The sequence below is a fragment of the Petaurus breviceps genome, unplaced genomic scaffold (assembly GCF_028583685.1).
Source record: "Petaurus breviceps papuanus isolate PSGF00001 unplaced genomic scaffold, PetGlider_PUasm1.0 38, whole genome shotgun sequence".
NCBI classification, from domain to species: Eukaryota; Metazoa; Chordata; class Mammalia; order Diprotodontia; family Petauridae; genus Petaurus; species Petaurus breviceps.
In genome coordinates, this window is record NW_027186304.1 from 104,640,265 (window position 1) to 104,667,573 (window position 27,309).

Genomic DNA, 27,309 nt, shown 5'->3' on the forward strand with positions numbered 1-27,309 from the left:
CAGAAAGATTTTAAATGCCAAACAGAAGATTTTTTTTATCCTAGAGATAACAGGAAGCCACTGAAGTTTCTCCATCAGAGGAATGCCATAAGCAAACCTGTATTTTAGAAACTCATCGTGATTTAATTTTTAATACCAATCATTCAGTCAGTTAGTCATCAGTGAATCAGCTAGCATTTATCAAGTGCCTACTATGTGTCAGGCACTGTACTAAGTGCTGGGGATACAAATAAAGGCAAAAGACAGTCCATGTTCTCATGTAGTTCACAGTCTAATGGAGACAACATTCAAATAACCATACAAACAAGATATATGCAGGATAATCAGCAGAGGAAGGCACTGACATTGAGGGGATCAGGAGAAGCTTTCTGCAGAAGGTGAGACATTAGGTGAAATTCGAAGGAAGCCAAGGATGTTAAGAGATGGAGAAGAAGAGGGAGAGAGTTCCAGGGACTAGAATAAGTGATAGCCAGGGACAACTATCATAAGTGATAGCCAGTCAAAATAGGGAGATGGAATATCTTGTATGAGGAAGAGAAGGAATAAGAAGGAAATAATCATTTAAGTGCCTTCTATTTGTCAGGCACTGTGCTAAGCCAGGACCATCTCTAGTTATCCTGATCTATATCTTGCCACTGGACCCAGATGGCTCCAGAGGAGAAAGTCAAGCTGACCTCGTACAACCCTCCTACACATAAATCCAGTTCCTTTTTTGAATCCTGGCATTATCTTCCTGATGCCATGATCCTTTTAGAGAATGAAGGACAAACAACAACTGTGCTAAGCACTTTACAAATATTATCTCATTGTGATTCCCATTTTCCACTTGATGAAACTGAGTCAAATGGAAGTTAAGCGATTTGCCCAGGGTCACACAGCTAGTATGTGTTTGAGGCCAGATTTGAACTTAAGTCTTCCTAACTCCAGGCCCTATGCTCTATTCACTATACCACCTCAAGTTACAGAGGGCTTTATAAGCCAAAGAGAGCATTTTATATTTGATCTTGGAAGCAATAGGGAACTAATGGAGATTATTGAATGAGGGGAGTGGTGGTGACATTATGCTTTAGAAGGCTCAATTTAACAGTTGAGTGACAGATGGACTGGAATGGGAAGAAACTTGAAGCAATCAGACCCATCAACAAAGTATTGCAATAGCGTAGGCATCAGGTGATGAGGACCTTCACCAGGATGGAGACAGAGTCAGAGGAGAGAAGAGAATATAAACAAGAGATGTTGGGAAGGTAGAATCAACTAATTGGCAACTAATGGAATATGTGGGACTTAAGGAGAATAAAATGGACAGCTAGGTGGCATAATAGATAGAGTGCCAGGGCTGGAGTCAGGAAGACTCATTTTCCCAAATTCAAATCTGGCCTCAGGCACTTATTAGCTATGTGACCCTGGGCAAGTCACTTAACCCTGTTTACCTCAGTTCCTCATCTGTAAAATGTGCTGGAGAAGGAAATGGCAAGCAACTCCAATATCTTTGCCAAGAAAAGCCCAAAAGGGGTCACGAAGGATTGGACTTGACTGAAATGACTAAACAACAACAACAGGGAGAGTAAGAAATCAAGGATGATACTTAGGTTGTGAGCCTAGAAGATGGTGGTACTGAAAAGGACTGATGAGACAGGTAGGAGGAGACCCAAGAGAGATGAAAATATGAAGAAAGTTATCAGCCACGTCAAAACCAGCAGAAATGTCAAGAAGGATGAAGATTAAGAAAAGACCTAGGTCATTGAGAGATTACTGGTAACTTTGTAGAGAATTTAAATTTGAATGATGAGATTGGAGGCCAGACTGCAGAGGGTTAAGAAGAGAGGGAAAGGAAAGGAGGAGAGGCATCAATTGTAGACAGACTTTCTCAAGGAAAACTCCACAAAAAGGAGCTACAAAAGGGAGAAGAGATATAGGATAAAACTAATAGGGACAGATGGATCAAATGAGGTATTTTGAGGGTAGGGGAGACATTTGGAAGGGGAACAAAGGAAAGGAACAAGCATTAAATATGTGCTTTGTTAAGCACTTTACAAATATTTCATTTGGTCCTCAAAACAACCCTGTGATGTAAGTGTTATTATCCTCATATTACAGTTAAAGAAACTGAGGGAGACAGAAGTCAAGGGTCACAGAGCTAGCAAGTGTCTGAGGCTGGATTTGAACTCAAGTCTATCCTGACTCCAGGCTGTGCCACCAACTGCTTCATGGGAGTGTTTGTAGGCAAATATCTTGTCCTCAATTAGTTTGTAAGGTCATTGAAAACAGAGAATGCCTTTTATATTTCTTTATATTCTCCATAATATTTATCCAACATCCAGTGAGCTCAAAATATATATATAAACTGATATAATAATTATATTTGTAAAGTACATAGAAAGAATCTCAAGTGAAACTTATTCAAGTATATATGGAAAACGTCAAAAGCAGCAAATGCCATTTAATAATTAGGTAAAGATAGATAGTATGTTTATATTATTCATAAGTTGCTACCTGCTACTGAGGGTCCTTTGCTCAAATCTTTGCAAGGGTTGGCAATTTCTCATGTAGGCTTTATAAGAGAGTCTTTGGAGAGATTAAGACAGAATAGACATGATGATAGAAAAGTCATGTTGATGAGACAGTAGGGGTTAATTTATCTGTTGCTAACTTGAATGTGGCATTACCTGGACTGAGAAATGGGATTTTGGTTGTAATAGTAACAACAACAACAACAACAACAACAAAGACAACATTAGTGGTGGTGATGGGGATGGTGGTAGTGGTGGTGGTGGTGGTGGTAGTGGTAGTGGTAGTAGTAGTAACTCACTTTGTTCACAATAACCCCGTGAGATAGACATATGGGAGGGATGTACAACTTCACATATTTTACATGTGTACATGATCCTTCCTTGGCATGATCATTATTGCCTTCATGTCTTTCCCTATGCTGTTCCCCTGGCCTGACTGGCCCTCTCCTCTCTTTTTAACCTATCTTGCTTTTTCTTCAAGGTCAAATTCTACCTCCTTCCAGAAGGAATAAGTGTTTTCCCTCACTTCTCCACAAATCAGCTCTAATCTTTTCTTCCTCAGAATTCTTTTAATACTCATTACTCATACCACATAAGTTAGTACTTGTGTCGCACCTCCTCTGGGGCTAATTTCCCAAACTCCACTCATTTTGGTAGGCTGGAGCCCCACAGAGTGTTTGCCTACTTCCCCCTTCAGGATTCTAGAAATAACCCTGAGGGACTAAGGTGTTTCCTACTGTTTCTCATGTTCCCCAATCTGGTGTGCTCCCCCACTCATTATCAGCTAGAGCTGATTAGCTTCTAGAAAGAGATATTTACCAAGATGGTACAGTTAAAATAGTTGATATGAAATAATTTCCCCATAAGTCTGGGATATGCTCTCCCACAATTACACAATTACAGTGCAGCCTCTGGGAATAGAGGGCTCAGAATCCACAGTTCTTGTTACTAGAAGTCATTTTTTTTCCTTTATGGAATCCTCGTGCCAATCCCCCTGGGTGTAACTCGCTGCTGGGCTCCTAAGGTAGGTGCCCTTGTAGACTCCTAAAGATGCATTTCCTGGATGTATCTCATTTGACCTCAGGTTGTCTATATGCTCCAGTGAAGATGCTGACATCAGCCAATGCTGCCCCAGGGATACTGATACCAAGATTGTTCTCTGGCATTGTAGGTGGGAAGGAGAATCATTCAATCCTTCCCTGAACCTGGAAAATTCCTTTGACCACCATTAGACTGGTTTGATTATGGAATGTTCCTATAGGAATTTTCAATTCTGAACTGGTTTGCTATTATACACACAAGCCCAAAGATGAGTTTGATTTTTTCAACCAATCCTAATATAGTTCTTGTATGGAGTCATTTGATTTTAACCAGTGATCAAAGTACTTCATTTTTATCAAATTAAAGATTAAAGACTTTTTTTACACCTAATTTACACTTTTGTTTGATTCAGTAGCTATGCATAGGTCTTCTGTAGTGATATTATTATAGTGGTAGAGTGGAATACCCACTTGGCACTTGATTATGAACTGTCTTGTTTCACCCTATAATTGTCTTCATGTGAAATCCTTGTCTTCTTCAACTGATTTTCCTGGAGGGCATGGCTCAAGTTTAATATACTTTTCTTAAATACCCCACAGGCATGGAATACATGCAAGCAGAGTTCCCAAACTTATTTGACCTACTACCCCCTTTAAAAAAATTACTCAGTGCCTCCCTAGAAATATACTTTCTTTAACCCTTGTAATGGGAATGCAAATTTGGAAGATCTTCCCTGCCCCTAGGCTAAAATGCACCTGAAGCCTGGGGAGGGAGGCTTGTTTTTCAGTAGATACTTCTTGATTGGCCAGTGAGTCAATAAGGTTGTTACATTCTCTGAGCCAGGAGAAGGCTATATAAGCCCTGATGTGTAGCTTTGTTTTGGGACTCACTTTGAGAAGTGTTCTGTGATTTGATCTGAATTCTGGGAAGCTGTTGTTGAGAGTCCCCCGGCTTTGAAAAACCCAGATGCTGATTTGGTATGGATGTAATGGTTGGACAGTTTGGAAATCTGTCTACTTGATCTGTTTCTCTGACTTGATAATTCTGTCTGTATATTTTGAAGTTTGGGGTGCTGACCATTTTCCCCTGAACAAGGTAAACGATATATGTCTGACTGATTAAAGTAAGCTTGTTAACCCATTTTGAGTTGCTTTCCTTTAACAAAGCAGATCCAAGAACCTGTATGGGCAGCAAACCCTGAGGACGTGCTTGGGGTGCTTGCTGCTACAACCCTTTAACTTTTTTTTTAAAATTTGCATAATTTCAAAAATATATAAAATATCATTTTAAAATATCTTAAATGTAATAATTTAATATAAATTTATTTTTTTCCTGCATTAAAAATTTGATGATTCAATATTTCATCATGTAACCATATAATATCATACTGTAAACAAGTCATTATAGGCATATATTCCTGCTGATGCATGCTGGACTTCTTGAAATGCACAACACACTCTCCTGCTAACACTTGCTTGTTAAGACCTGTTGGCAAGCTTGACCACTGATCAGTTATATATAACTTGCATTTTCTGTGTTTATTTGGAAAATAATGTAATCACTACAACTTTAACTCTATTATACAACAGATGAAACATGTGCAAACAGTTTTTCAAAATTGTCTCCTCTTCTTCCTTCATGCTTTGACTGCTCCTTTATTTTTATTCAACACCCCCAATTGCACCTGAGACTACTTATCCCCCCAATCGTTCCAACACCCCCAAGTGGCAGTATCGACCACTTTGGGCACCTCTGCATTCAGGGTTGGACACAAGAATGGGACCTCAGAAATAGTTATAGGGAACATGAAAATTTGTGTAACCTAGGCAGGGTGAGGGATTTGCAGTCAGAGTTCATACTCAAATAGGATGAATGTTTCCAAATTCAAATATGGACATAATAAAAAGTTACTGATTAACTGGTACTTGATTTTACATTCATACCTGGGATCCTTAGGCATTCAAAAAGGTTTTTTACAGACTTAAGTATAGGGTTCAAATATAGAATAATAGAACATGTAAGAGAAACCTATCAGTTTCCTTCTAAGGTGATAAGATTTTAACATTGATACATTAGAGTATCGCAACTAACCTGTTCACTTTACATATGAAAAAACTGAAGTCCTAGGGGTTAAAGGACTTCTCTAAGGTCATATAGCAAGTAAGTTATGGGGTGAGAATTTGAGCTCAGATCTTCTGATTCCAATTCCAGTCCTTTTCTCCTATTTCCCTCCCTTCTCACTCCCAATAGTTTACTCAATACAGTCCTTCATGGCTGACTACAACCTCTGCTACCATTTCAAGATGCTTATTAACTCAAGGGTAGAGACATTTACATTCTTTACTTTCAAGCTTAAGTTCTTTAAAGTTTAAATTGCTCATCCTTAAACTGTGCTCTACAATCTGTGTGACTACTTTAAGCCACCAAATGTCCTTGCTAATTGCTGTTGTCCAACCCACACAGTGATCTAATTGACTGGTCACTTTTTAAAATCATGGGTGACTGTTTATTTCAAGCATTTTGTTACATAAATGTGAGACCTTCTGACAATCTGTGACCTCTTTGTCAGGAACAAGAACAGGAATAAGATGAAAAAGGAAAAGGAAAAAAAGGAAGCACACAGCCCAGTTTCTCTCAGTAGAGTCAGAGCACCAATTAGCGGAGGAAATACTAGATATTAAGTCTTTCTTCCCATGCAGTATGTGAAATAAAACACTTAGGAAGCCCAGACTCAGCCAGAGGTTGTCAATGATTCTTGGTACCCAGGTCATTGTTTCACAAGTGTAAACAAAGTAAGGTCAAGCAGTGTTCAATTGTATTGCTGCAATTGCTAGTGACATTTATCATACTACCTATCTAGAAAAATGTTATTTCAGAATGAACTGGCAAATCTAATTACACCAAGACTTATAGTTGTTTAGTTAGAAGTCCATTTAAGAATTACCTATGCTATCTTATAAGTTATCTATTCCTCCCAGTGATAGTTTTTGTTTGCGTGACAATAGACAAACCATAGTCCATAAAATTAAAAATAAAATAAAAAGACAAGTTAAAGAGAGGAGGTAGGGGGTAATGGTGGTGGGAAAATCCCAGTTTAAGCAAAGACAGAGGACCAAAGGAAAGCACCAAGGACAATGAAAACAAAGAGAAACAGACTTTAGCACTAGAAATTGAACAGGACTGCCTGAGGAAACAGAACTGAAACCTAAGTGGCAGAATGTGAAATGAAAGTAAAACTGAGAGCTAACAGCCATCACGGGATATTATTATTGGTAGAGGAACATGAGCAGCTCTGTACCCAACAGAGGGCTATTAAAATATCCTGATTGCCTCATTCAAAGTTTCCTGCTTTTGGTTTGTCCTTAATGTAAAACAATAAACATTAAGGTGAAAGTTATTACTTTGGCCCTTTCCTATTCAATATACAGAGGACAAAAAAAGTACTCTTAATGGGATGTCCAACCTTGGTTCTGTGGATTATACTATCAGACCCAAAGAGATATCCCCCTTTTAAAGAATATTTTATATACAACTGACTCACAAGTATATAACCTTGCTGCCTTCCCTTGGATCTCACACCCTCTTGCTGACAGAACCTCAGCTCTCAAGTCAAATTCTAAAATCTGTTTCCCACAGGAGGCTCCATTCCCAGACCTTCGCGTTAGCCCAGCAGTGGCTGTATTCTGCCTATCACTACTGTAGAATTCCTCTCATTAGTACACAAATTTACCCTCTCCCCACCAGAACTCTTAGGAGATCCCCTCTTCTCACAATCCCTGCCTCTTCCGGTGTCAGTCTGCCACTGAGTGGATCAAGGACTGGAAGAATGAGAGTGATTCTATTCTTGTTGCCAGTGGTGGGGCAGGAGTGAGAAAAGTCTCCCACTCATCTGGGAGGATGGAGGAAGGTGTATTCGTAGCATTCCAAATTGCAACTTTCAATACAAGTTAGGTTCTATAAAAGTATCTACACTTCAGCTACATTATATTTAAGTAGAATTCTGTGGGCTGTCCTGGGAATCTAACCACCATTTATAACATTGTTCCTCTGGGAAAATGTGTTCTACATTCCAAACAACTGACTTGCAAACTTTGGAAATATACCTTATTTATAAGAAGCTTTTACTTGAAGAGCAATGAAGTCCACCCCATGACCTACATCATTAGAGTGTTAGAATCCTAGGTCAAGCTGGAAAATAGAGTAGTGGCTCCTGTCCCAGTTTAGGTGGACTAGGGAATGGACCTGAAGCATGGGGCAGCCAGATAACCCATGGAAAAAGACTTTCTAAGGTATGGTCCTATGAGATACCAGGTTGGAGACTGGCAGGGAAAGTAGGTCAGTAGTGATATAGTCTAACTTCCTGAGCAAGAAGAGGCAGAAAGGTAAGTTGTACAAATACTTAATAGATATGGTCAAAGTCCTGGTTGTCAGAGTCCAGAAAGGAGCAAAGGCAATGAGGGCATATCTGTACTTTATGATAACATTGACAATGAGTGTGCAATACTCAAGGGAGAAGGCAACAGAATCAATAGTTGGGTCAACAATATTGGAGAAAGGGCTGGTTGAAGAAAAAATACAAGCTTAAATGAAAAGTTGTCTATCATGTTCAGTAGAAGAAAAACACCCAAAGGCTTTTTGGTCATGTATGTGGAGTTACCCATTGTACATACTTAAATTTTAAACTCCTTAAGGTCAGGGATTGTCTCCCTTTTGCATCTGTATGCCCAGCACTGTGGGTTGGCACATAGCAAGTACTTCATAAATGCTTTTTCACTTATAAACGACAGCCATAGCAACAGATAATAGGAAAGGGGTATGAGGCTGGTCATTTTCCCCTACACTCCACTCAGCTTCTACTATATAGCAGTAGCTTGGTATGGTAAATAGAGGGCTAGACATGGATTCAGGAAGATCTGAGTTTAAATCCTACCTCAGACCCTTACTAGCTGTGTGTCCCTTACTGGACAAGTCACTTAAACTAAGCCTCAGTTTCCTCATTTGTATAATGAGGATAATAATAACATCTACTTCAGAGTTACCGTAAAGATAAAATTTTATATATATAATATAATATAGTATAATAGAATTACAATATGTTATAAAATAATATATGACAACATAATAATAAAATATATTATATAATTATACATAATTACAATATACATATATAATATTATAGTATATATAATCTATCTTTACAAACTTTAAAGCACTTTATAAATGCTGGCTATTATTATTAATGCCATTAGCCAATTTCAAAGGATCACAACAGTTTATGACTGTAAACAACAATTTTTTAGGAAAAATGCTATGACTACATCAAGTATGGGAGGAAGTGATGATAGCAGGTCTAAAAATTCTGGTCAATATATCATATAGTCTTCTATTAATTAAGTTTAATAGAATTGTAGAGTTTGTTGATAATTAGTATGGATAGTACAAGAAGTTTGTAGGTTGAAAGAGGATTATTTTTAAGCTAAAATCTGTCACAGACAATTTGTTAATATACAAATATTTCTGCATGGAAAAAACTTCATATAGACAGAACTCCCTCTGCTAAACAAAATGTTGGATAAAGGATCTTAACCATGTATGTACATATGTGTATATATATGTATGTATGTATGTATGCAGGTATAGATATATAACCAACTAAAATTGGTTCTTATCTGAGCAAATGAGTTGATTCCACATACATAAAATAAACTTAGACCTGGGATTAGGGAGTACTTGAGGTGGAAGTGACATATAAGGAAGAGTAATGAAAGACATCTTAGAAAATTACTTTTGTAAATGCATAATTTTTAATACCAGAAAACACTGCTCTTTATAACATAACGATATTGATTTTGTGACAAACCAAATCCCTTGTGTTAGGATAAAAATTTGAAAGTTCCAGTGGATGGACAACAACACAGAGAGCATGATTTTCTAATACAATAGGGGAAGAATTTCAAAACCAGGACCCTAATGCCTTTTTTTTTTCCTGGTTGTGGTCAAACATTTTAAAGAATGTAGGAAAGTCCTTAGATTCATCTTATTCTGGCAACACTTCCAAAGATAGTACCTCAGAATACCTTTTGCAGAGACCAATAAAGATGAACTATAATAGCTCACATTTACATAGCCCTCAAGGGGCTAAATTGCAAAGCATTTTTTTCACAGCATTTTTTTTCATACAATAAGAAAGAAAAGAAAATACCTGAAATTCACATATTTATTATTGGAATGTGTCAAGATAAGGGCAATCTTAGAAATATAAAATTTTTAAATGCTGATACTTTTTATTAATTTGGTTTCTTTCCTCCAAAGAAGATTCTCAACATTTTTTTTGTGTCACAGACCCTTTTGGCAATCTGGTAAAGCCTGGGGACCCCTTCCCAGAATAATATTTTTAAAATGCATAAAATAAAAAACAAGAATACAAAAGGAATAAATTATGTTAAAATACACTTAAATTCAAATATTTAACATAAGTTCATGAACCCTAGATTAAGAACCCTTGTTCCAAAGAAACTGAACTCAAAGTTAAGTATGTCTCTCCCTGCCACAAGACCACATTTGAACTCAAGTCCTCTTGACTCTAAGACCAGTACACTATCCACTAAGCTACCTAGCTGCCCCTAAGGTTAAGTATTCTTTAGTCCTATTGTTAGAATAACTGTACCAACAACCTTGTATTCACTGAAAATAAGTTTTTTTTCTTATGAGGGTAGACCAAATAGAAATACATAAATGGTAATTGAAATTAACTGTGGCTACCTCATTGTAGTTCTCTCATAGGAATACTTTTGTAAAAATACCAATAATTTACTTTTAACCTAATAGATTATAGATTACAGATAAATATTACAAAGTGTTTGCAAGTCTGAGATTTAAATGGCAAAAAAGGATATTTTTGAAGAGATTTTCAGTGTTTGTCAGAAAAGGGCCTTGGTCATGCTGGAGTTGAAACCAACAGACAATCCTTGTGATTAAGGGAATAAATAAAATTTATCCAAAGTTGAAAAATCTTACTTAAATGAGTTTCGGCTTTTCATTTTTTAAAAATCAGACTTACTAATAAGCTGGTGACAAAATTTCCTAATTTGAGTTTTGTTTCTTCCTCCTTTTTCTCTGTTCAGCTTGTACTTATACAGAATAGTAAAACAGCTAAGAGATAGTCAGAAAAAAGCTGAAGGAGAAATGAGGAGCAAAGCTAAACCACAAACTGAATCATCATTTGAAACTTGACTGGGCTAGTAACTTCTATCAGAAAGAAGTTGAACAAAAAAGATCATGTCCATGAGACAGGGGACAGTCAGTTTTCCAATTATCCCTTCTCACCAATTCAACTTTGGACCAAAATAATTTGCCTTCTTTCATTTTTCAGGATCACAGAATCTCATTAAGAAACCATCTAGTTCAACCTGTAGTTGAACAAGGAAACCCCACAACACATATAACAAGTGGTAATACAATTGTTGCTTAATGACTTCTATAGTGAGGAGTAATCCCCTATCACCTATAGCACAGGTTCCCAAAGTGAGTGATACCATACCCTAGGGGATGCTGGAAGAATCCAGGGGGGCCATCGTAGCCTTGGATATAATTGGAGGCCATTGAATAAAAATAAGGGGATGGTGGAAGCATAAAGAAAGAAGACATTCAGCCATTCAAGAAAATTTTGAAAAACATGTTTTATCTGTTGTATAAGAGAGTTAAAGTCACAGTGATTACATTATTTTCCAAATAAACAAACAAAATACAAGTTATGACCCATCAGTGGTCAAGTCTGCCAACAAGTCTTAACAAGCAGGTGTCAGTAGGTGAGCTTGTTGAGCATGTTGGAAAGTCCAGCATGCATCAGCAGGAATATGTGCATGTAATGACTTGTTTTCAATATGATATTATGTGGTTAGATGACACAATATGGCATCATCAAAATTTCACTGCAGGAAAAAAACCTACAAATAATTTATTACAATAAATTATTAAATTTAAGATGTCATTTAAAAATATTTTCATTTGAAATGACCCGTTTTTTTTAACCATTAAAAGGTTAAAGAAAGCAGATTTTCTTTTTTTTTTAATTAGTTTGTTTAATTTTAGTTTACAGGATTCAATTCCCCAATTCCTTGAGTTTCACATTTTGTCCCCCTCCCCTCCCCGCCATGGTGGCATATAGTCAAGTATAGGATCTGTAAATACTTTCACATTATATATTAGTCAGGTTATAAAGATGGATTGTATCAGCTGGAATGAAAAATGGTAAAGAGGACATAAAACCAAATAAGAGAAGGAAAAAGATCAGGTATTTTGCTTCTGCCTGGATATAAACTCAGTTCTTTCTAGTTCTTTCTCTGGATACACACATTTCTCTCCATCATGAGTCTTTTGGGATTGACTTATATCACTGCATTGCTGAGAAGAGTCCAGTCTATCAAAGTTGGTCATCACACATACATTGTGTCTGTAATTCTGTACAAATTTCTCCTGGTTCTACTCTTCTCACTCGGCATCAGTTTGTATAAGCCTCTCCAGGTAAATATGAAGACCATCTGCTCCTCGTTTCTTATAGCACAATAGTATTCCATAACATGCATATGCCACAACTTGTTCAGCCATTCCCCAATTAATGGACACCCCCTTAATTTCCAATTCTTTGCTACCACAAAAAGAGCTGCTATAAACATTTTTGTACATATGGGTCTTTTTCCCATTTCTATGACCTCTTTGGGATATAACCCTAGGAGTGGTATTGCTGGGTCAAAGGGTATGAAAGTATTAATAGCCCTTTGGGCATAATTATTGCTCTCCAAAGATTGCTCTCCAGAAAGGCTGGATCAGTTCACGACTCCACCAGCAATGCATTAGTGTTCCAATTTGCCCACATCCTCTCCGGCATTTGTCATTTTCCTGGTTTGTCATCTTTGCCAATCTGACTGGTGAGATATGGTACCTCAGAGTTGTTTTGATTTGCATTTCTCTAATCAATAGTGATTTAGAGCATTTCTTCATGTGCTTATAGATATCTTTAATTTCTTTCTCTGAAAATTGCCTGTTCATATCCTTTGACCATTTATCAATTGGGGAATGACTTATGTTCATATAAATTTGAGTCAATTCTCTGTATATTTTAGAAATGAGTCCTTTGTCAGAGACATAGGTTGTGAAGGTTCTTTCTCAATTTCCCACCTCCCTCTTAATCTTGGTTACATTGGCTTTGTTTGTACAGAAGTTTTTTAATTTCATGTAGTCAAAATTATCCATTTTACATTTTATAATATTCTCTAATTCTTGTTTAGTCATAAAGTCTTTCCCTCTCCACAAATCTGACAGGTAAACTATTCCTTGTTTTCCGAGACTGCTTACAGTATCAACCTTTATACCTAGATCATGCACCCATTTAGACTTCATTTTGGTATATGGTATTAGATAATGGTCTATGCCCAGTTTCTGCCATACTATATTCCAGTTTTTCCAGCAGTTTTTGTCAATAGTGAGTTCTTATCCCCAAGACTAGGGTCTTGGGGTTTATCAAACAATAGATTACTATAGTCATTGACTTCTGAATCTCATGTGCCTAATCTATTCCATTGATCCACTCCTCTATTCCTCAGCCAGTACCAAGTAGTTTTGAAGACTGCTGCTTTATAATACAGATTGAAATCTGGTATAGCTAGTCCACCTTCCCTAGCATTTCTTTTCATTAATTCCCTTGATATTCTGGACCGTTTATTCTTCCAAATGAATTTTGTTACTATTTTTTTCTGGATCTATAAAGTAGTTTTTTGGTAAATTAATTGGTATGGCACTAAATATATAATTTAATTTAGGTAAAATTGTCATTTTTATTGTATTAGCTCAACCCAGCCATGAGAAATTGATATTTTTCCAATTAGTTAGAACTGACTTTATTTGTGTGAAAAGTGTTTTGTAGTTGTGGTCATATAGGTCCTGGGTTTGTTTTGGCAGGTAGATTCCCAAATATTTTATAAGGTCTACAGTAACTTTAAATGGGATTTCTCTTTCTATCTCTTGCTGTTAAATTTCATTGGAAATATATAGGAATGCTGAGGATTTATGTGGGTTTATTTTATATCCTGCAACTTTGCCAAATTTATTTATTGTCTCAAGTAGTTTCTTACTTGATTCTCTAAGTATATCATCATATCATCTGCAAAGAGTGATAGCTTGGTCTCTTCTTTGCCTGATTTGATTTCTTTGATTTCTTTTTCTTCTCTAATTGCTACTGCTAACATTTCTAGTACCAGATTGAATAAGAGGGGTGATAGTGGACACCCTTGTTCTTATGGGAAATGCTTCTAGCTTCTCCCCATTACATATAATACTTGCTGATGGCTTTAAATGGATGCTACCTATTATTTTAAGGAAGGCTCCATTTATTCTTATACTTTCTAATGTTTTTTTTAAATAGGATTTTATTTTTTCCAATTACACATAAAGACAATTTTCAACATTCACTTTTTCTTTCTTAAGCAATCTGAGTTAAGTAACTTGCTCAAGGTTACATGGCCAGTTATTTCTGGGTGTGGTGCTAAGTATCTGAGCCCAGATTTGATCCCCAGATCATGCCGGCACTGGAGCCAGTGCTCTTACTCGCTGAGCCACCTGGCTGCCCTTAAGCAATCGGGGTTAAGTAACTTGCTCAAGGTTACATGGCCAGGTGTTTCTGGGTGGGTGCTAAGTGTCTGAGCCCAGGATTCGATTCCCAGGTCATCCCGACACTGGAGCCAGTGCTCTTACTCACTGTGCTACCTGGCCACCCCCTCTAATGTTTTTAATAGGAATGGATGTTGTATTTTGTCAAAAGCCTTTTTCTGTATCTATTAAGATGATCATGTGGTTTCTGCTAGTTTTATTGTTGATATGATCAATTATACTAATGGTTTTCCTAATATTAAACCATCTTTGCATTACTGGAATAAATCCTACCTTATCAAAGTGTATTATTCTTGAGATAAGTTGCTGTAGTCTTTTTGCTAGTATTTTATTTGGATTTTTTGCATCTATAGTCATGAGGGAGATTGGTCTATAATTTTCTTTCTCTGTTTTATCTCTTCCGGATTTAGGTATCAGTACCATATTTGTGTCATAAAAAGAATTTGGTAGGACTCCTTCTTCACTAATTTTCCCAAATAGTTTGTAGAGTATTGGAATCAATTGTTCTTTAAATGTTTGATAGAATTCACTAGTAAATCTATCTGGTCCTGGAGATTTTTTTCTAGGGAGCTGACTGATGGCTTGTTCAATTTCTTTTTCTGAGATGGGATTATTTAAGTAATTTACTTCCTCTTCAGTTAATCTGGGCAACTTGTATGTTTGTAAATATCGATCCATTTCCCTAAGATTGTCAAATTTATGTGCATACAATTGGAAAAAATAATTCCTAATTATTGTTTTGATTTCCTCTTCATTGGAGGTAGATTCACCCTTTTCATTTTTGATACTCATAATTTGGTTTTCTTCTTTCTTTTTTTTTATCATATTGACTAAGGGTCTATCAATTTTGTTAGTTTTTTCATAAAACCAGCTCTTGTTTTTTATTTATTAGTTCAATAGTTTTCTTAATTTCGATTTTATTAATCTCTCCTTTAGTCTTCAATATTTCTAGTTTAGTATTTAATTGAGGATTTTGAATTTGTTCTTTTTCTAGGTTTTTTAATTGCATGCCCAATTCGTTGAGCTCCCTTTTCTCTAATTTAATCACGTATGCACTCAGGGATATAAAACTTCCCCTAAGAACTGCCTTTAATGCATCCCACAAATTTTGGTATGTTGTCTCATTATTATCATTCTCTTGAATGAAATTACTAATTGTTTCTATAATTTCTTGTTTGACCCACTCATTCTTTAGGATTAAATTGTTTAATTTCCAGTTAGTTTTTAGTCTGTCTTTCGATGGCCCTTTATTGCATATAATTTTTATTGCATCATGATCTGAAAAGGATGCATTTAATATCTCTGCCTTACTGCATAGAATTGTGAGGTTTTTATGCCCTAGGACATGGTCAATTTTTGAGTATGTGCCATGAACCGCTGAGAAGAAAGTATATTCCTTTTTATCCCCATTCAGTTTTCTCTAGAGATCTATCATACCTATCCATTCTAAAATCCTGTTCACCTCCTTAACTTCTTTCTCGTTTATTTTGAGGTTAGATTTATCAAGTTCAGAGAGGGGGAGATTAAGGTCTCCCACTAGTATAGTTTTGCTATCTATTTCTTCCTCTAATTCCTTTACCTTCTCCTCTAGGAATTTGGTGCATATATGTTAAGTAATGATATTGCTTCATTCTCAATGGTGTCTTTTAACAGGATATAGTTTCCTTCCTTATCTCTTTTAATTAGGTCAATTTTTGCTTTTGCTTTATCTGAGATAAAGATTGCTACCCCTGCTTTTTTTTTACTTTAGCTGAGGCATGATATATTTTACTCCAGCCTTTTACCTTTACCCTGTGTGTATCCCTCTGTTTCAGATGTGTTTCTTGTAAACAGCATATTGTAGGATTATGATTTCTAATCCATTCTGCTATCTGTCTCCGTTTTATGGGAGAGTTCATTCCATTCACATTTACAGTTATGATTGTTATCTGTTTCTTTCCCTCCATCCTATTCCCGCCCCTGTTAATGTTCATATTTTCCCCCCTTCTCCCTTCCCCCCTTAATAGTTTTCCTTTTGACCACTGCCTCCCTCAGTATTCCCTTATCAGCCCCCCTCCCTTTTCCTCCCCTTTCCCCTTCCCTCCCTACTAACCACCCCCCCGCCCCCTTTCGTAGCCCTTTCCCCCTCCTACTGCCTGTAAGATATTTTTATATGTAATGAAGTATGTTATTTCTTCTTCGTGCCAAGAGTGACAGGAACAAATCTCACTCGAAGCTCCTTTCCCTCCCTTCTTTCCCTCTAAAATTACTCTTTGTGTTTCTTCTCCATAGAATCCTATGCTTAACTGGTTGTTATTCCCTCCTTGCACCAGAACCAATGAGGGAAATGCTCATATAATTCCCATCTCCCTCCCTTCTTTTCCTCTGTTATACTGTTTTTATGCCTCTTTGTGTGGCATAATTTACCCTTTTCCACTTCATTCATTCTCTTTCTTCCATTGCAGTCCCTTTGTAGCCCTTAATAAGATTTTTTTTAAAAATCATCATTTTGTGTATTTTATACTCATACCCTCTACTTGTCTATAACCAGTTTGCTCTTATCAAATAGCAGGGTGTGGGTGTGTTTTCCTTGTTTACCTTTCTACATCACTGTTGCATCTTGTAATTGGAGGTTGAATTTTCCACTGAGTTCTGGCTTTTTTATCAGGAAGGTCTGGAACTCTGTTATATCCTTGAATGACCATCTCTTTGCCTGGAAGAATATGCTCAGTCTTGCTGGGTATGTGATCCTTGGTTGTAACCTGAGCTCTTTTGCCTTCTGGAAAATTGTATTCCACTGCCTCCGATCTTTCAGTGTAGAGGCTGCCAAATCCTGTGCAATCCTCACTGTGGACCCTTGATATTAGAATTCTTTCTTTCTGGCTGCTTGTATCAGCAATGCCATATTCACAATGCCTATGGAGATTACAGATATGCTGATATAATTATCCATCACAAAATACATCATGCTTGCCATATGGGGGAATAAGCTAGAAAATTTATTAAGATACCAAAAGACTGAATCCCAAAACCAGAAAGTGAAAGCCATCAGAGTAGTTATGACATTGGCACAGGTAGATAAAGTAGAAAGCACCCACATTTTCAAGCCTTTAAAACAGAACAGGCTACCTCAGGCAAAGGTCCTCCTCTCCCCACTCACAGCAACCACCCAGCATCCAGGAAGCGCGCTCCCAGCAGCTCCGGCCCATGGCAGTCCTCAGCAGGAGTCCTTAGCAGAAATTCTGGCTAACTCAAAAAGGGCTTCGCGCTGCCGCTGCCTCTGCTGCTGCTGCCGCCGTCGCCACCACCGCCAGCCACCGCAGGAACTCTAGTTTGGCTTCCGTTTCCTCTTGCTCCGCCCCTTCCTGCTATGTCAGCAAGTCCAATGGGGCATGGAAGATCTTTAAATCCCATAACCCTTACACTGCTTGAAGTATTTTCTCTTTTATCTGGTAGTTCTGGAGTTTGGCCACAACATTTCGAGGACTTTTCAGTTTGGGATCTCTTTCAGCAGGTGTCCGGTGGATTCTCTCAATTTCTATTTTACCCGCAGGTTCTAGTATCTCAGGGCAGTTTTCCTTAACGAGCTCTTGGAGAGTGTTGTCCAGGCTCATTTTTTCATCATGATTTTCTGGTAGGCCTATGATTCTCAGATTATCTCTCCTGGATCTGCTTTCCAGGTCAGTTATTTTTTTCTTTGAGGTATTTTACCTCTTTTTCTAATTTTTCATTCTTGTTGTTTTGTTTGACTAATTCTTGGTTCCTCATAGAGTTATATGTTTCAATTTGGTTGATTCTAATTTTTAGCAAATCATTTTCCTTGGTTAATTTTTGGAGCTCCTTTTCCATATCATACACTTTTCTTTTTAGACAGATGTTTTCTTCATTATAATGTTTTTCTAATTCTGCTATTTTGGTTTTGAGAGAATTATTCATTTTGTCTTCTATCTCTCATTCGGTTTTCAAAGTTCCTTTTGATCTCATCTAGGAGAGCCTTCTGTGCTTGGGACCCATTCCCTGTTGAAGTTTCAGCTGTGGGTGTGGAGTCCACATTGTCTCCCTCTGAGGTTAGTTCCTCCCTCTGAGGATAGTAGGACTCCAGAGTCTTTGTCTTTGTAGTCTGCTTTCTACCCATTTTGAGGCAGGGTCCTAGCCACGCCCTTCCTCTAGTATCCCAAGCCTTTACTGTAGAGGGTTTTGCCCTGGGGCAAGAGTTACTATGTTTTCAGGGGGCGGGGTTGGAGCAGGTGAGGTTCACTCTGTCATCCTGGTCTTTGGAGGTCCTGATAGGGGCTTTTTTTTTTTTAATTTCTGGGCTATGAAGTGGTAGCCCCAGGAGTATTTGCTGTCCAGGACAGGTGCCCCTGTATTTGGTTCTTACCTTGCTCTTTCCAGTCCCAGCCCTTTGGTGATAGGTCTGGTAGTGGCCCTTGTGGTTGGTGGGATGACTTGCCCTCCGAGTTGATCAGGCCTCTTCCGGGCCTGCCTCTTCGTCTCAAGAAAGTAGATTTTCATGGGGCACTAAGTAATTTTTTTTTACTGGGGCAGTTGGCCAAATAAGTTTGGGAAACTTACCTACAGCATCCCCTCCCATTTTTTATATCTTTAATTATTAGGAGGTTTTTCTTTGTCTCAAGTTCGTTTGTCTCTTTGCATCTTTCCTTTGTCACTACTTCTAGGGTCTAGTGGAATAAGTCCATTCCCTCTTTTAAGTCCTTCAAATATTTGAGAATAGCTACCATGTCTACAATTAATCTTGTTTTATCCAGTCTAAACATTACTGGTTCCTTTGACCAGTCTTCATATGGTTTTAATTTGAGACTTTCATCATCCTGCTTGCTCCCTTATGAACTCTTTTCAGCTTACCAAATGTCCCTTCTAACATGTACACATTCTATCTGTGATCTGACCAGGGCAGAAAGCAGTAGGATTACCACCTCTGTATTCCTGCACCCTAGAATTCTCTTAATTTGACCTAATATTTTTTGAGCTTTTTTAACACCCAGATCTTTTTCAAATGAACAACTGCCTAGTCATGTCTCTTCCACCTTATCTTTGTGATACTATTTTTAAGTCCAAATTTAAGGACTTAATAATGAATTCTACTAAATAGCATCTTCCTAGAATCAGCCAGCATCTTAGCCTATAGACACTTTTGTGAATTCTGTTATCCTTTTTGCTAGCTATCTCTCCCAACCTTTTGCTCCCTACTAATTTGCCTTCACACAGACCAGCCAAGATACCAGTTTCCTGGGGACATTTAATTCTCAAAGAACAAACCTGACAACTTTGCTTCCTTCATTTCTTCTACTTCCCAAGTTATACCTCTTTAGATTCTAGCTTTTTATGAATTCAGTTTCTGTGCTGCCTTGATTTTGGCTCCCCTATAAGTATTAACAACCTATGTTACCTTAACCAACAGTGATTCTTAAGTAGATAAAGTCTTGGTGCTAAAAAGTTAAAAAAAAGATAATTTCTTGTTTATGTTAAATCTGGCTTTGAAGTTAAACATTAGTATTTATGCAAGTTTGAGTTGTTTCCTTATGACACCTGAGAATTATTTTCTTGCAAATGGAATGTGGCAATCAGGGCATATACATTAAATTTGTCTACCTTGAATACATCTTATCATCTCATATAGGAGATACCAGATGAAGCAGATAAATATTCAAACAACAATGTTCTTAAGAAAAGACACATTTGGGGGGGGGGGCTGGGTGGTGCAATGAAGAGAGCACAGTGAATAGAGGCCCCTGAGTCAGGAGGACCTGCATTCAATTCTTGCTTCAGACACTTAACACAAGAAAAACTAGCTGTGTGACCCTGGGCAAGTCATTTAAACCCAATTGCCCTCCAAAAAAAAAAAGAAAAGAAAAGACATTTATTTTTAAAAGAACAACTGTGTATATGTATGCTTTTGAAAAGTGTGAGATTTCTAATTTTTGTTTAATTTAAAAAGCCCATTCAAGATTTATCACAGGTAAACCATACTGAAATTTGTATCTCAGAAGTCTGGCAAACTAAAGTAAAATTTGGAAGGGGTGGTCCTATTTGCTGAAAAATAGTTGTAGACTTTGAGATCTGTAAACAAAAGATGACTAATCTACCATTGGATCAATATTGCAAGGATGAAACTACCTCAAAACTTCGGCCATGACCATGACCTTACGAAAATAGTGACTTGATCATGATCAGAATAGAAACACTTTTAAACAGGAAGTTAGGATGACAAATACTCATGTCTTTTCCCCATGACATATGTGATCTATGGGAGCCATGCACTTTAGATAGTTGCCTTCACAGAACATACTTCCAATTCGATCAATCAACTGAGGAGAACACATTATATTCCAAAATCTGGAAAAAAAAAAGTAAATACACTGCCCAGGAGAATAACAATTACTTTTCCCTTGCCTTTTCCATTGCATGGTTGGTTTGCATAGGAGATATTCTCTTTCATTTTCTGGCATCCAACAAAGAAGCATTTCACAGGGTTATCCTCTTTTACTTACTGGCAACAATAGTGAAATCATCTATTTACTCTATAAGAGTAAATCTGAAAGATAGGTAAGAGTGATTTTGCATAAAGGAAGTTCTGAACTTCAATATAATTTAATATTAATATTGTAAACTCCAGGAGAGGAAGAATCATTCTTTAATTTAGGTTTGTCTATCTATATAGCACCTAGTCCAGTGTACAATCGGCTTATAAGTTGTGGCATTCATAATTAGGAAGGTAAATAACAGGAAAAAGATTTACTTATATTGGAGAATGATTAGCTGAAAAACTAGGGTGAAATTCATAGAGAAATACAGGAAAGAAAAGGGAAGAAAAAAAGGATACTATATTAAGCATGATACCAGATATAGGTAATAAAAGAGAATAAAGCATACCTGCAACAGGTAACAAAGAATGAAGCCAAAGAGCCTACCTAGTTCCCTGCCTCCAAGAAGCAGTATGGTATCATAGCCGGTCACACTGGTAGCAAAAATCACAGTGTCAAGGTTCTGGCTTCCTGCCTTTAAAAAAAATTTTTTTTTCCTTCCAAAGAGGAATTGAAACTAAAATGGAAGAAGCAAAGATACTTATTCTGAGCTAATTGGCTAACCATAAGTGAAAATTATATGCTGAATATTTTTATTAGAATTTTTAGGTGTGTAACTGACCATATTTATTTGAGAATTTTAGGCACTATTTTAATAATCTTTTCTAAAAACAGATTTAGGAAAATAAATCTTCTTGGTTTTTATTTTTAAATTCCATTTTATTTTCAGTTCCAGATTCTCACCCTTTCCAACACCTCCCTCCCCCACCCATTGAGAAGGGAAGAAATTAAAAAAAAAAAAACCATTACAAATGTGAAGTCATACAAAACAAATTTTCTCATTAGCCCCTTCTTGGTTTTATATTGTAATTATAAGCTGTATAATAATTTGCCAAAAGTTTTTTGCCTAACATAGAAAATTTTTTTTTAGATTTTTCTTTTTGCTTTTTGGAGGGGGAAAGGTAGGGCAATTGGGATTAAGTGACTTGCCCAAGGTCACATGGCTAGTTTTGTGTTAAGTATCTGAGGCCATATTTGAACTCCAGGGCCAGTGCTCTATTCACTGTGCCACCTAGCCACCCCCAATAAAGAAAAATTAACTAAAATTTAATTTAAAATTAAGAAAGTTTATGAGAATTTTCATTTGAAGACCTGATAACAGAAATCAACATGGTTTTTCTTTTCTCTGTAATTCAATGACATTCTCAGCATGGATATTTGAAAAAAAAAATTGTGTAATACATTTCTTTCAAATTCAGTTGGTATTTTTAAAGCTCTTACTTTGTTCTAAGAACTTAGGACAGCTCTTCTCTAAAGAATATACAATCAAATATGAGGAAGAAGAAGTATACATGTAGGGGCGGCCAGGTAGCACAGCGAGTAAGAGCACCGGCTCCAGTGTCGGGATGACCTGGATCAAATCCGGGCTCAGATACTCAGCACCACACCCAGAAATAATAACTGGCCGTTTAACCTTGAACAAGTTACTTAACCCCAATTGCTTTAAAAAAAAAAAGTGTACATGTAACTATGCTAGAGGTGAAAATAAGCTAGTGCTAAGGAGAGTTGCAGACAAACAACTGAGAAATTTGAGGACAACTTCACGTTCACCCGGGGTCCTCCCCTCCTTTTATGGTCTTGAATTAAATTAACTGCATTGAATTGCTTCAGTGGAAGAGGAAAATGAGTCATGAGGAGTATACATTGTTGTTGTTTGTTATCTGTCCTTTGTTCTCAAAGGACCAGAAAGTTAAAGGATAGAAAAGATACTGTATGTTGCCCTCTAAACTCGTGGAGACCTTTTTTTTTTTTTTTTTGGCCTTTTGTCTGTTCTCTCTTGTTGATAATCTAATCAGTTAAATTTCAACTCAACACTGGATTATTGGACAAGACCAGCAATGTTAATATTTATGCGTAACAACGTGAAGGCAATATGTGAATTCAGTGTGGTTGTAGGACTTCTGACTGTGGCTACTGGTGCTCTCCCACTTATCTACTGCTTTCCACATGCCTTCTGGAGGTTTCTAAGTCTGGTTCTAGCCATGTGGTAAATGGAGAAGCATTTAGGTGTCTACCTCCAACCTCACAAAGACTCAATGGAAGATAAGGACCATGGAGGGGCCATGCATTCTGCACCCTGAGCGAGGTAGGGAAGATTCAATGGAACCCAGTTCTCCTAACTTGTCTAGGAGTGAGGGCTAGAGATATTAGTTGGGTAGTGTGAGTCAGTAGGTCTTCAGGAATTCTTCACAGCACCTAATGAGGCCCTTTTGTGCTATGGTAAGGCTGAGGAATTGACTCATCAAAGAACTAGAAATGTGTTGACAAGCCTTGAGGCATATGGTCCTTCACTGGCTCATTTAAAAATGGATATTTTTGTTTATATTATTATATTTTTATTTCAAAATACATCCCTCCCACATTCCCTATTCATTAATATATCCTAATAATAAATAAAAAAATAATCCATTTGTAAAACTAGCACAACAACTAAATCAGTTAGTTTATGAAATGTTCTGTAACCATAGTTCTCTACCTTTGGAAAGAAAGGAGGGAGCTGCATTTTCTCATCTTTCACTTAGAGGGCTTGGTTTTTGCCAAAAGAATTGTTATTGCAAGAGAAGCTGAACCAGCAGCAATGGGAAGCAGATGGCTGTAGCAATGTGGGGAGCAGATGGAGGCCATGGATGCTGGACTGAGTGGAAGTGGCAGAGTGATAGAAGAATTCCTAGACTAAGCAAAATAAAATAACTATAGCTAGAATTTATATAGTGCCTACTACATGCCAGACACTCTGCTAAGTTCTTTACAAATACCGTCTCATTTGATTGTCACAACAATTCTGGGAGGTAGGTGCTGTTAATATGCTCCTTTTGCAGTTGAGGAAACTGAGGCAGGCAGAAATTAAATGACTTGCCCACACAGTAAGTGTGTGAGGTTGGATTGGAACTCAGGCCTTCCTCACTCCAGGCTCAGCACTTTATATACTGCACCACCTAGTTTCCTATAGCAGATAGGTTCCAGACTGAGCCAAGGCTGTGATTCAAGCCAGCACCACAGAAGCTATAACTGAGAACCAGTGTGGCACAGAGCCAGGATGAGGCAGAGCAAAGCTAGTATTCCTTGCTCTTCTCTGTTATTGTGACTCATGCTGACTGTAGGATTGGAAGATATGGTGAACTCACTCTCTAGCAATTCCAGATTCTTTCCCTTTTGAAGAAACCTCAATCCAAAGGTGATGCTATCTATATGTCTGGTGTAGGCCACAGGAGTTCACCGGAGGGATGGGTTGCTTGACTTCATAGAAACACCAATGTTTTCTCTACTTGCAGGGCTGGGGTGGGTGGTCAACACCAGGATGGTGTTATAGGTACTGACACTCTGGGAGAGGTGGGTCAACCAAAGGGGAAAATTTTATTAACTTTCTCTGGGCTGCAATACAAGTCCTTTTCATATTTATTTTTATATATAATATAAATATATTTTAATATATAATATATAAACATGTATTTAATATATTATACATTTTTAAATATATATATAAATATGCATACTTATATATAATAAATTTGTTCTATGTTTCCTCTCCCCTCTGTTTCTGACTCTTCAGACTTCACCAACCATGACTCAGATGCCTTTCTACCCTGAAAGTTCCCTCATGTCCTTCTTACCCTAGAACCCCCTCCCCCATAGCATCCTTCTCCCATTGGTGAGTTCCTCACGGAACCTCCCTTTTGAGTAAGGACACAGAACCAGGATCCTTCATTCCTCTCCTGGCTTTGCTTTGGACTCTCTGGATTTCACCATCATGGTCCTGTCAGGTACCTTCCCCTTTACCCCCACTTTATGTCTTCCTCCATTAGAATGCAAGCTCTGTGACTAAGTAATACTACTACTAAGTCTGTTTCACAAGATGATTAGGGAAAAAGGAAAAGAATCCATGTGTTCTAAAATACTTATAGTAGCTCTCTTTGTGGTGGCAAAGAGCTGGAAATTGCAGGGATGTGCATCCATTGGGGAATGGCTGAACAAGTTGTGATATATGATCATGATGCAATACTGCTGTGCTATAAGAAATGAGCTCAATGAGCTTAGAAAACTATGGATAGACTTGCACAAAATAATGAAGAGTGAAATGAGCAGAACCAAAAGAATGTTGTTTACAATAACAGCAATATTGTTTTTAGACCTTTGGGTGACTAAGTTATTTTGACCATTATAAAGATCCAAATTAACCACAAAGAACATATGAAGGAAGATTTTATCTGCATCCAGAAAAGAACTGATAAATAGATGTATGAAATGATTTTACATATGTATACATATTCGTGTCTAATGGTAGCTATCTTGAGAGAAGAAAGAAAAAAAGGGAAAACAAGAAAGTTACATGATAACCATATTATATATTTAAAAGCAATAGAAAGTTATAGATAATAGATCTGCAGCTTCATGTACAAACATCTTTTTTCCTATTCTGTTTGTTTTATTTCTTCAGAAGAAAATAAAGTGTTTTTTTTTTAAAGAATGCAAGCTCTTTGAAGTCAGGGACTGTCTTTCTTTTTGCTTATATTTGTTTCCCTAGAACTTTGCATAGTGTGTGGCATGTAGTAAACACTTAATAAATGCTTGTTGACTTAACTATGTCATTTTTGGTTGATGCTTACGATGCATGAGGTCACATGGCCTATATGATCTAAGCAGACTAAGAGGACCATCTTGGGATTTAAGTTTCCCCAAATCAAGAAAAGAACTTCAGATTGTTAGAGTCAATTCTGCCCATCCTCCCAAACTCACATAATCTGCTCGAATCATAATAACAGAGACAGCAAGATCTGGGTTTCTATCTGGGTTTTCTCTGCCTCATCCTGGCTCTGTCTCATTGACTCTTAGTTGTAGTTTCTGTAGCTCTTGGCTTGAATCAGATCCTTGGCTCTTGATGAGAGTTAGAATTTAGTCAAATTCCAAAATTCCCAGGGGAAATTCCTGCTGGGGGGTAGGTAATAGGGGCAAATGAGCTAGAGATAGTATTAATTATTGATAAGCCTACAAGATTGAATCTGGCACTTGAACCTATATTTATTTAGGAAAAGTCAAGTGGATGAAGAATGCACATTGTCCAGATTTTGACAGGCAGTTATATGAGTTCAATTGAATTAGTCTACCAATACATATATCTTGGGCACACATGTCAGATGGCCAATGAACTGGGCCTCATATTTGAAAAGAAAGAAGAGACTGGGCATCTGGGATATGGCATAGCGCTTTCAATTATCACAAACTGAGTCTTGAAGTAAAAACTGCTTCCTGACACAAATTTCATCTTTTTTAATGCCAATATCCTCTCAGTGCTGCTATATGGTTACAAATCATGGAAGAGAGTGAATTCAGAAAAATCAAAATTGCAACCCTTGAGGGCAATGGAGAGAATTATGGTAGCATAAATAGGCTGTAGCATATTACCAATGATGATTTGTCTATAAGAAGCAGTATATATTAAAAGATAACATTCCAGTAATAAATGATCAGAAAAGGAGATGGTCCAGGTATGTATTCAGAGCTAGGCATAATAGATGGATGGCTCCAGGGTTGCACTGGCACCCACAGGATTTCCAAAGACCTACAACAAGCCTGTACAATCTATGGCCTGTGGCCTAACTAAGCAGCTCATTGGCATGCCAAAGGATTTGGAGCAGCCTGGGCTGCCCCAAATCCTTTAGTGGGCTGCAGGTTGTGCAGACCTGACATAGAGGAAAACATTCCTCACAGAGGGTATGGATCTTCTATGGAGTATGTAGGCAATGATGACCTGGACCATGTAGAGCAGCTGGTAAAACCACCTTGTCAGAATGGCTAAACCAAGCTGAGAATAACCGACAGGCCTCAAACCAATTAGTGAGTGAGGGGGTGTCTACCCAAGCATGTAAAGACTTCCCTCAGCAGAATGGGGGGATGAGAACAATTTGTTTCAACAGACATGAAGGTGGCTGAAGCAGTCACTATGGAGCCCTTAGAGCTTGGTCAGACATCCAAAACCCCAGTGTCATCCCCTGCACATCAGGCCATCTCCATTTGTTCCGACTTTTGTCCTGCCGCTGGATTGTGAGGACTCTGGAAGGGAGAGTGAGGCTGATGACTGTGTGACCTGGCCTCACATAAATACAATTCACGTGCAAGTCAAGACGTCACCTTGTGATGTCACTGGTCCCCTTCAAAAACAAAGGAACAATGACAACAATGGGATGACCTGGACTAGGCTTCACACAGGATGAGAAAGGTCTGATTTGTCTGAATAGATAGAGTACCCGTATCAATGAATCATGGATCCACTGAAATACTGACATAGATGGTAAACTGATAGTTGGGCATTTTGTAGAAATTAATGGTTTGCCATTTTCCCACATGATTCAAGCCACAGAAACACATATTGAGTCATTTAGACTGGCACAAATTCCAATTACTAGATCATTAGGGTTAGTCTGATAGTCTTCTCAATATGATCAAGGGCCTGGAACCAACCATGTAAGATGACCCTGAACTACAGGAAGTCTGCTGAATAATCTCTAATTCCT